We start from the raw sequence: 12,212 nt of genomic DNA, 5'->3' as shown, positions 1-12,212 counted from the left end.
CCCCAAGAAGGCTCCTCTCCCTGGTCAAGATCCTCGAGCACGTTGAAAGCCTCCTTAGGACGAATCGTGAAGCGCGATGCAATCGTCCTCGGAGCAACAGCCACCCATTCTTCAAGCGCAATAGGGGAAGATTCAACGACGGGGATATCCTCTTGCGAACCAACAGCTTCATCCCCATCTGAAATATCGAAGACGACATCGTCCTTGCTCTCGTCGGCCATTTACCTGAAAAGCAGAGGAAACCGTGAATTCGACTGGTCAAATCCACCCTTCCACCGCAAGTCAAGTGAAAGGGCGAGGAAAAGGGACGAGGAAAACTCCCCCAATCATCAAATAGCCGACGAGCCAAAGCTCCCTCAGCCTAGTCGTCGCACGCAGCGGAGGTCGGCAGATTCATAACCTCACCGAGACACGCAACCCCCACTGCTCGCGCTCTCCATAATAGTTCCAAAAGCTGGACGTCTCACTCAAACGATCTAGCTCCGAACACTCAAAACTCACTCGGCAAACGCATGGATAAGCAATTATTTTCTAAGTCTACTCGGCTAACTCATAATCTCCGCTCGTCACACTCATCAATCACGCTCGCCGCACTCAAAACTAATGCATAAAATGTTAAGTAAAGACATAAAGGAGACGAGGAACTTACTTGAAGGAAACGAAGAAAATACGAACGTGACGAGGAGGGAGCAGTGAGCGAATCTTGGAAGTTTAGAAAATGTTAAGTGCCAAATGAGTGTTCACCTCAATCCTTATATAGGAAAAGGAGGCCAAGGGGTGTCATGATGGCCTAGGCAGCCTAGGAGACGCCATCATTTCCTACACCCCAAAGGCGGCTCCCTCCGCGAGACTGTGCCACGTGTCTCAGGAACCTTGAGAACTCCAAAAGGCGCCTCTGCTGTCACCCCTGGAAACGGCGCAGTAATGACTTCCACCTGTACAGCTGACACCCGTCAATCAGTGACAAGTGGCAACCAAAACTTTAAGAACCAAGGACAAAGGTTGAGGTCCTTACCCGTGCTCGGCTAAACCTCCTCGGAAAGCCTAGGATTCGGAGTCGTTACCTCCTCGTTAAAGTCATCACCCTCATAAGGCTAATAACTTGGGGGGCTCCTGTTCTGGACTGGGCCGAGCAGGCCCAACCTTGGTTACCAGCCGAGCAGGCCCAATCCTCTTGGCCCAATCACTGGGCAACTGATTACTGCTGTCCCCTCGCGAGGACCCCAACCGAGCAGGCCCAATCCTTTTGGGCCCACTAACTGGATAACCGCCGAGAGTTATCCACGCATGAAGACTACGCGTCACGTCCCAGCGAAGGATTCGGTCAACCGTCTCCGAACCCTACGCTATGTGCATCCAGAACGTGGGTCTCCTGCTGACTCAGCCCTAGCATGGGACGTTCTGGCAGTTCCCTAGCACGTGGGCCTCCAATTGGATTTGGCCCAATTAGGGAACCTTGGCCCAGCGCTGGGGGCTATAAATACCCTCTTTCACTAGAGGGTCAGGTATTCTATTCTCACTCTAAACCTCATTCTCTGATAGCTACTGACTTAAGCATCTGAGAACCTTGCAGGTACCCCCCCCCCCCCATCTTGCTCTTCAAGCCAGATACTGCACCTTGACGATTCTTCTGATCAGGTACGATCACAAATAAATAAAGCTAACAATAATACAAGAAAAACTAAACTAGGGTTGACTCTCTTAGGTAGTCCCCAGCGGAGTCGCCACTTTCTGTAGCGGTAAAAATTGTGACTCGACGCGTAATCACGCTCGAAGTACAACAGAGTCGCCACCGAACTTTATTTATTCCAAAAAAAGGAAAGGGAAAATATCGATAAAATCCTACGAATAAAAAGAAAGGGATAAGATGGTCATCGTAACCAAATTAGGGTTCGGGATTCGGTTAAACAAGGGGAAGGTATTAGCACCCCTCGCATCCATCGTACTCAATGGGACCCATTTAGTTATTCTTGTGATCGATTGTTAGCTAAATATTTATTTGCGTTATTTATTAGGTTGGAAAGAAGGAAGAAACAAAATAAGATTTTTTATTATTGTGCTCGCCAAGACATTTGTATCTTGTGCCTACGTATTCCCTAGTGCAATGGGAAAGTCAAAGCAATCGTAGTTTGGGATAAAGAACCACGAAAAGTTTGTTGGTTTATTTTAGCGAGAGGTACTCGGTCACATTCAAACAATACTATGCGCACATGGATAAGAGATTGTTTGCATCACTACAAGAATGGATAACTAAATCAAGATTAGAACAAGATTTTGGCCATCATCGCATTCGAGTGGAAAACGTTCGATCTTCACATGTGGAAGTATAATTGCATTTGAATTTTGACTAAGTGTCTCGTTTTATGAAAAAAGGTTTTAAAATTTAAAAGGTGTGAATAAATTTGAAATTGTTTAAGAGAAATCAAACATTTAATCAAAGGCTTAACGACCATCACCTAAATGCTTGAAAGAGAAAATTATACAAGTACGTAAAACCCCCTCGTAGGTGATGAAAAGGATTCTCACTTGGGCGAGAAGACAAGTTGAAATATCTTTAGTTGGATCCAAGTATTTAAACAAAAGCTTAACGGCCATCGCTTAAAATACTTGAAAGAGTATTTGCTAAATCGTGTTTTTAGAAGTCTTTAATGGAGTCAACGCACTTAAACAATGGCTTAACGGCCATCGCCTAAATACTTAAAGAACAACTTGTACAAGTACGTACAAACCCTTCTTTCCATTATAGATAAAATGATTTGATTAAAAGAAAGTGTTTTTTTGTAAAAAAGGTGAATTAAATCGAGTTTAAAGAAGTCTTTAATGGAGTCTAAACATCCAAACAATGGCTTAACGGCCATCGCCTAAACGCTTAAAGAACAACTTGAACAAGTACGTACAAACCCTTCTTCTCCAATTAAAACTCAAAACTCGATTCGAATAAAAAAGGGAAATTGGTTCTTTTAAATTGATAAAGCAAAATATATTAAATATTTTTGATATTTTGTTATTATATAAGTAAAACTCTAAAAAAGTTCATTATTCATTTTTTTTAATAAAGAAACTATTCATAAAAACTAAAAACTAAAAAAAAGAGCATAGGTGGGCTAGAGGGGCGTGCCATCGGATGGGAGGTGATGAAGGCCCATGAAGAGAACTAGCAAAAAGAAAATATATAAAAATAAAAAGGATAATTGGGCTGGGTCGGATTGACCCTATACCCCTTGCTTTTACGTTCTAAGAAAAATGGGTTGGAGAACCCTATCCCAACATCACGACCACTTTGCTTTCATCTTCATGAAACAAACAAATAAAAAACAAAAAGTTTCCTCTCACTCACCTCTCGCGATTTCTCACGATCTCAGTCTTGCTCTGCTCGATCTCACTCAGCAATCTCTCACGATCTCTCTCATTTCAGATCATTCTCGGTTCTCTCGGCCTCACCCTCTCGATCGTTTCTCACTCTCGCTCTCACCGATCATCAACAACAAGCATCACAAATTTAGAATTCAAAGCAAGCAAAACCTTAGCCCCAAATCAATACAGATTATACATTACAATAGAAAATCAAAGTAAATGAAACAAAAATAAAAAAAGGTACGCTGATTCTGATTCGTCTTTCGCGTCTTCTTCTTCTTGCGGAATCTGATTGCTACTTCTTGATCTGCGTCTGTGTATGTGCTGCATTTATTGTGTTGAGTTGATGTTGTGAATGTGAAGGTTGTTTTAGTTTGCAGGTTTGGATCGTGAGATGTATGGCTTTGGGATGAACGGACCGTGTGAGATGCTGAAGGGGTCGGTTTGTTTGGATTTGAAGGGTGATTTGAGTAAGGTTTGTGGTTAATGTTGAAGGGTTGCGGTTTTGGTGAGGGTGAAGGTATGTTAATGTTGTGTGTGTTTTTGGCTGATGAATGGGAGTGTTGCAGTTTGGATGTATTGTGTGATGGAATCGGTTGAGAGCGGATGAGATTTGAAGGTGAGTATGAAGGGTGAATCTGAAGTCGATTCTGAAGATGCTTCTATGGTTGTTTGAATTGCTGTGAGACAGAGGTTTAGAGAAATGTTTGAATATTTTTGTGTGGTTATTTGGTTGAGGTTTGAGTGTTTATTTTGTGGCCTCCCCTTTTAGGGTTCCTCCTTGCTCTCTTTTATAGAGGATTCAGAAAATGATTTTGGGGGGAAATCATGGTGATTTTTTTTGAACATTTGTGTTTAATTGTGTTCTTGATTTTGTAATGCAGGTTTGTTTTGCCATTTTAATGTAAGTTTTTGACCGTTTTTATGCAGGTTTGCAGGAGCATAGCAGAAGCGTGGGAGGAGCATAGCAGAGGCGTGGGATGTTGGTGCTGGCAGAAGAGGACAAAAAATGTGTTTTTTTTTAATATTTTTGTTTGACTTATATTGGACCTATACAAACAAAAACAAATTGGGCCTAACCAAAACCCCCCCCTGTTTTTTGCTATTTTATTTTACTTTTGTAATATATAACCATACAAATAAATAAAAACATATATATGAAAAAAATAACAAATATTTAATATACATTATAACGTAAAAAAAAACTTATTTTGAATATAACTCTAATTAAAAGATAAAAAGAAAAATTTAATATTATTTACAAAGTTAATTTAATTAATAATAAATTCAATTATTAAAGAAAACATTAATTTCGATAATGAAAGAATTAACTATCAATTCAATAAACACATGGTGCAAGGAAATCGAATATGCAAGATGCAAAAATCGATCACAACTCAAAAATGCGATGAGACTGGCAAAACGACTAGGCCAACAGACCTCACAAAAAGTCAATTATTAGTCAGAATATAGTCAACATAAATGATGCAAATGGATTGTGAGAATAGACAAAAAAGACTAGGTCAAAAATTGGGGTACGACACTAACCTGAGTTTTTGTGACGAAGATCTTCCTGAAGAAGGAGTGGACAATAACCTACCACTCCACATCTCAGTTAGCTGCATGAATAATGTACTCACATGAGTCTTAATAGACAATGGATCCTCTTTCAACGTCATGCCCAAATCAACATTGCCAAGATTATCCTTCAAGGATTTCCCGCTATGGGACAGTCACGTCATTGTCAAAGCGTTCGATGGTTCAAGAAAGTCAGTTTTTGGAGAAGTGGATCTTCCCATAACAATTGGACCTCATACTTTCAAGATTACTTTCCAATTAATGGATATCCAAGCAGCATACAGTTGTTTGCTAGGTCGCCCATGGATTCATGAGGCTGGGGCAATTACTTCAACACTTCATCAGAAACTAAAGTTCATACGAAATGACAAATTGGTGACCGTATATGGAGAACGAGCTCTGATTGTCAGCAACCTGTCATCATTCTCCGACATAGAACCAAAAGAAGTCGCTGGAACTAAATTTCAAGTACTTTCCTTGGAGAAGGAAAATGGTAAGGAGAAAGTAGCGTTTATTTCTTCCTACAAATATGCAATCCAAGTTGTAAAGGATGGCACTACCAGTGGTTGGGGGCACATTGAGATTCCTACCAACAACAAAAACAGAACAGGAGTTGGATTCTTTCCAACAACATCAAAGGCTATTCCAGGAATTGAGGTAGTTCTTCCAATTCAAGAAACTTTCCACAGTGCAGGTTTTCTTCAACCTGTTCAAGAAACAGTCAATACCATCGGTACGGAAAACACCGATGAAGAGGAATGGCTATCCTATCTTCATAGAGCAGGATACGTCTCCATAACAGAGTCTAATTCACCTTGCTGTTATCCAACTAAATGATCTAAAAGTAAGACTCAACCAAGCAGTGACGAAGTTACCAACAGCTTCACAACCAGAAGTCATGATTCATCAGAAGAAGTTCCTCCTATCCTCGAAGAAACCTGGGATACATTAGGAGAAGCAAGCGGAAAATTCGACTACATGATGAAATACTCCGCTCCTGAAAGTTCAAAAATCTCTCTTGAAGACATTGTTTCGACTGGATGGAACATTGATTATGAGTACCTCACTCAACCAAAAGAGATATACAAACCTTTCTATTCATCATCAGCATCTGGTGAAGTCATCATTGAGGATTATATCCCCAAGTTACCCACAGAGGCTACAGATTTAGAGTTTACACACCTAGTCAATGCCATCTTGGCAGAAGAGCAAGACCAAAATACAGAGGAGGATGGTCTCGAAAGTGTCTCCGACAACGAGTCTCTCCATTCAGAAGATTGGAAGTTACCTCAAAAGAAAGTCCGACATACTCCACTTGGAAATGGGTATGCTCACACCGCTCAGTCTGCTGAAGCAGAAGAAGATCGTATGAGTGTTGCAAAGATAGTTGTTGGTAAATCAAGACCTACCACAGGCCAACTTAAGCCTAAACTGCCAAATTACCTAGTGCACAATGGGGTTCGCCACTATTGGACGGTTGTTGAAGTTTCGACTATTACTCGCACTCCTAAGTAGGAACTTTCACCGTTATTTTGTCCTCTCACCACATCCCCGAGTGAAGAGATGTTTCATAGGGCTTTGCATTTTACTATTTCTTAGGAAAATGTCCCTATTTGCTTGCCCCAAAGAAATAGAGTTTTGTTTTATAGGGTCTTTGTTTCAAGAAGTGACTATCGATAAATAAAAATGTCATTTTGTTCCTTCGTTAGTTTTTCCCTTTGCTTTTTTCGGAAATTGGTAATCCTAAAAATCACCCTTAAAAAACATCAAAACTGAAGGATAGAAAAACACTTAGAAAGGGGGGGTTTGAATAAGTGTAGTCTAAAAACTTGAACGATAAAAACAATTTGCACAGTTATTTTTATCCTGGATCGTTGTTAACTAAACTACTCAAGTCCACCCCCTTGGAGTGATTTACCTCACATGAGGATTTAATCCACTAATCTCAACAGATTACAATGGTTTTCCACTTAGCCCACGACTAAGTCTTCTAGAGTATCCTGATCACAACCTGATCACTCTAGGAACAAATGCTTAGACACAAGCTAAGACTTTCTAGAGTATCCTGACCACCACATGATCACTCTAGTTACAACTGCTTAGACACAAGCTAAGACTTCCTAGAGTATCCTGATCACACTTGATCACTCTAGTTACTTACAAATTAATGTAATCAATTCTAAGAGTATTACAATGCTTTTGAAAAGCTATAATCACAACAGTGATATTTCTCTTACAATTTAAGCTTAATCTCACTAATATATTACAACAGTAATGTAGTGAGCTTTAATGAAGATGAAGTTTGTGAGCTTTGATTTTAACAGCGTTTCAGCAAGTTTTTCAGAATCACTTCGTTAACCTTGCTTCTCATCAGAACTTCATATTTATAGGCACTTGAGAAGATGACCGTTGGGAGCATTTAATGCTTTGCGTATTCCGTACAGCATTGCATTTAATGTTTCACTCTTTTGTCGACTACCTCGAGCCTTGTTTACGCTGTGTCTACTGACGTTGCCTTTAATAGCTTCTAACGTTCCTTTTGTCAGTCAACGTAGCCTGCCATCTTGTACTTGCTTCTGATCTGATGTTTGTGTATACAACATTTAAATTTCATCAGAGTCAAACATCTTGGTGTAGAGCATCTTCTTGTCTTATAACCTTGAAGTGCTTCTGAGCGTGATACCATGAGGACTTCAGTGCTTCTGCTTCTGAACTCATGTTCTTCTGATGCTTCCATAGACCCATGTTCTGATTCTGCTTTGACCATCTTCTGATGTCTCTGCCAGACCATGTTCTGATGTTGCATGCTGAACCTTCTGAGTCAAAGCTTCTGAGCGCTGATTTGTGCATACTCTTTATATATTTCCCGAAGGGGAAATTGCAGTGTATTAGAGTACCACATTATCTCATACAAAATTCATATCCTTCTTATCATCAAAACTAAGAATATTGATCAGAACAAATCTTGTTCTAACAATCTCCCCCTTTTTGATGATGACAAAAACATATATAAATGATATGAATTTGCGATCAGAAAGATCAGACGGCTAAAGACAATTACACAGCTATAGCATAAGCATGTGAATATGTCTCCCCTTGAGATTAACAGTCTTCTCCTGAGATGAATAATCTCCCCCTGAAATTAATACTAGAAGAATTTTATAAATAAAAGACTTCCCTGAGTATTTCAGTAGAGACGTTCACATATGCTTGATCTTCAGAACATTCATGACTTCTGATTTCTGCTTCCATAGGACAGCTTCAGAACTTGAATTTCTTTAGATCCTCAGAACATCCACAGCTTTTGATTCCTGCTTCCATCGGATAACTTTAGAACTTGAATTTCTTTGATCTTCAGAACATTCACAGCTTCTGACTCCTGCTTCCATCGGACAGCTTCAGAACTTGAATTTCTTTGATCTTCAGAACATTCACAGCTTCTGACTCCTGCTTCCATCAGACAACTTCAGAGCTTGAATTTCTTTGATCTTACATCACTTCATGCTAGATTGTATACGAACATTTTTGAATGTACCAGAGCATCATCAGAGCATCTCTACATCCTGAAATGTTACAGAACAAAGCTAAACGACAAAAGTCAGCATGAATGAGTCAGAACATAGAATATGTTTCAGAACACATAATATGTATCAGAGCCACATAATATGTAGCAGAACAAATAGACATAATGTTTCAGAGCATATTCTATCATCAGAATATCTGAACATTCTTCCTTCTTGCTTCTGATTCTGAAGCTTCATAGCACTCAGCTTGCTTCAAGAATCCAAGAGCTTGATTCTTTATAGAATTGCTTTTTGGTCTACCATGGTTAGCGCTTCTGGGGCGTTGGATTAGATCCTTCTGGAACTCAGTGGCACGGATTTGAAACCATACGGTAGACGTGCAGTGAAGAGGGGCACTAGAATTGTAATCAGATAGTTTGTAAAAAATATTGCAATCCTGGGGATCGAACCCAGGTCATCATATACACGCCTTCCATTGCCTTGCCAATTGTGTTGTGGATTAACGCATATATAAAGGCAAACAAATTTAAACAAATATTCAAATATGGGAGTAGTTGCAAAAAGTCAAAGAAATGTTAGGCCTGGGTCCCACTGCTGCAGGCGAAACCAATCAGTGGTGGAGAGAGGAAGGATCATGGATGCCTGGCGAATGAGGATGCCCCATGTGTGGTCAAACCTTCAAACTTACTATTCATCATCTTCAAGGAATTACCTGCGGATTTTGCAAGAAAATTTCCTTTCGAAATTCCTACGTATTTTTCCTTCGAAATTTGCAAATTCAAGACTCAAACAAGTACGTGTTAACAAAAGTCAAATAAAGCCCGGGTCCACTAATTAGCACCTTCTGAATCCAATGGTGGTGTTTGTTTAGACTAAAACACGCTAGAACAGTGAACCCGAGGATGAAACTCCACTTGCCCTAACCATGGCAAGTCGCGATTCTCAATCCCTTCTTCACGCATGATGGTCCTGCTCTATTCTAAAACGTAAAACTCATGCAAATCGTTATATAAGGATAAAACATGATGATTCATGCAATACAGAAACTCGCAAAACATGCATGAATATATGAAATTGATGCATCCAATACAGGTGCTACAAAGCTTAAGTATTGACATATTCTTACTCCATATTACCTCAGGGATGCTTTGAGGCAATTCGTTGATCTTGAAAGGGGCTGAATCTTTGAATGCAAGTTTCTCCTAGTTTTTGGAATTTTGGAACCTTGAAAACCTATTGTCTTTGTCCAATTTCGTCCCCCCTTTAGGTTTTGTGATACTAAGTATATATAGGAGAGTGATTAGGTCAACAAAATGCAACAACATCCTTGATTGGCAAAAGAGAAGATTTGATTCAAAACTCACATGAAACTTTCTAACTTTAAACCAATCTTCCTCCTTTCTCTCTCCATGAATTTTCAATCAAATATTTGATATTTTAGTCTCTCCATATGATTGAAAAACAAATCCCTTTCATTTAATTTATTATCTCACTATTTTATTTGATTTAATTTGGTTTTAAATGAATAAAATCCAAAAATAAAAGAAATAATAATAATAAAAATAATGGAATGGTCATATGGACGTGGGATAAGCTTAAGATCATGTTCCAACACCAATATTTAGGCCCATGGGCTCAAAAGAACAAAATTCTTCACTTGGTACTTCATGCACTTTCCTAAAATCTTCCAACTTTAGAAGTGTGTATCTCTCTCAATTTTAACCCTGTGGAGGTGTTCTTGATATTTTTAGAAAGTTCAAGATGTCCTCTAAGACCTCCTTTTGGTTTCATCTCAATTGAGTTTACCATGTTCAAGTTATGAGCTTTTGCGATCCTTCTAGAAAGACCTGTAATGTTTTGGCTCATATCTCCCAAATGGTGCATTTCTGTTTTTTTGGCTTGTGAGAGACAAAGTTGTAGAGAATTCAATTTCCTTCAAGATAGGCTTTGGTTGGGAAATTTCTAATGTTATATGTGAAAGTTATGTCTGGTCAAAGTTCAGTTGACTTTCTCCTATGAAAACCCTAATTTGAAACTTTTGAATTTGTTGATTTCTGATCTTCCCTTGATGAACCATGATCAATCCTTGACCAAATGGTGAATGATACTACCAAATAAGGTTGCTGATAAAAAATCAGGAGTTTTGACTGTACTTTGACCATAGTTGACTTTTAGGTCAAACTAGTCGATTGTTGACCATTTGCACTATAGATTGAGCAATCTTATGAATCAGAACTTGAAACTTGGCATGAGGACCCTTTGAAGCACATGGACTGCCTCGCGCTTGACCCGGTCTAAATAAGCTCAGAGTGGCTCGGTCGATCCCTGCACTATAGCTTCCAGGGAGGCTTCAATCTTCAGGTGTCGACGAGAAGCGGTGAAGTGGTGGGAGAATTTCTCCCTGAATTCGGCCCAGGAGCAGATTGGGTTTCTCGGCAGATTCTTGTACCAAGTAATCACTCCCCCTCTCAAAGTTGTGGGGAAAATGCGACACTTGATAGCGCAGCTGACAGAATGGTAGTCGAGCATGGTCTCGACGCTGAGGATGTGATCTTCAAGATCGGTGGTTCCGTCATATTGATCCATGACGGGTGGCTTATCCATTCCCTTGGGGATATGTGCCCTCACAATTTCCTTTAAGAAAGGGTTTTGTCTCTCCTTGTCACTCTCAAGAGGTGAAGGAGTGTAACAGTGATGACGGGGACGCTTTGGGGAGTGTCTCGGTTTTGAGGGTTTCTCAGTTATTTTTTTCTTAAGCGTCTCTCCGCGTACTTTGTGAGGGGAAGTACGTTTCTTTTGAGGTGAAAGATCTTTCTTCTTTGAGGCAGAAATCTTTTTTGAAGGTGGGCCTCGATTTCGTTTTCGTCCTCGGGGGCTTTCGGAGTCAGTTGGCCCGTTTCCGTATCCTTCTAGGTGGAAAGTGAGAGCTAGAGGGGGTTCTATAGCGGTGCGTCTCCTCGGGGTTGATCTAGAACGCTTCCTTCTTACCAGTGTAGCAATCCTTTTGTTCTTTTCGAACAAAAGATGGCTGGTACGTTTGATTGCATTGAGCAGTGCAGCTGTGGCTGGATCGACGTTTTTCGGGATCGAGATTTCTATTTCGGCGGAATCTGCATCGGCTACTAGGTCTCCAGGCTGTTTGGAGCATTGGGTCGACGGGGTGGTCGTCCGACCGTCTCATGAACAGGATCTTCCATCATTGGGTTTGGAATGTTCGACGGGGTCGGCTTGTCCATTCTTCGCTGGCCGGGCGTGCCCGTCGCGTGGTGGACGAGATTGAGTACTAGCGGCGGTTTCTTGAATCATTCGTTCAATGCTGAACTGGTCACTATTTTGTTGGTTGTCATTGTTGTTGCCGGCCAGGATGATCTCGGAGTAAATTGAGCTTTGATCTTTGCTTTAATGAAGATGGGGAAGCTAGTTCCAACAGACGGCGCCACTGATCTAACCTGATCAGAGTGGATCGTCGCGGCAGCTGGATTTGACTTGTTGAACAGAATGGGGGGGTACCTGCAAGGTTCTCCAATGCAAAAGTAAGTAGCAATCAGAGAGAGAAATAGCAATGGTTTAAGAAGTAGAGAATGAATACCTGACTCTCTAGTGAAATAGGGTATTTATAGCCCCCTGCGTTGGGCCAAGGTTTCCTATTTGGGCCAAATCCAATTGGAGGCCCATGTGCTAGGAAATTGCCAACACACCCTCTGCTAGGGCTGAGTCAGCAGGTGACTCACGTTCTGGGTGAGCGTGGCGTAGGAT

The sequence above is a fragment of the Vicia villosa genome, linkage group LG5 (assembly GCF_029867415.1).
Source record: "Vicia villosa cultivar HV-30 ecotype Madison, WI linkage group LG5, Vvil1.0, whole genome shotgun sequence".
In the NCBI taxonomy this organism is placed as follows: domain Eukaryota; kingdom Viridiplantae; phylum Streptophyta; class Magnoliopsida; order Fabales; family Fabaceae; genus Vicia; species Vicia villosa.
Note: the sequence above shows the minus strand (reverse complement) of the source record.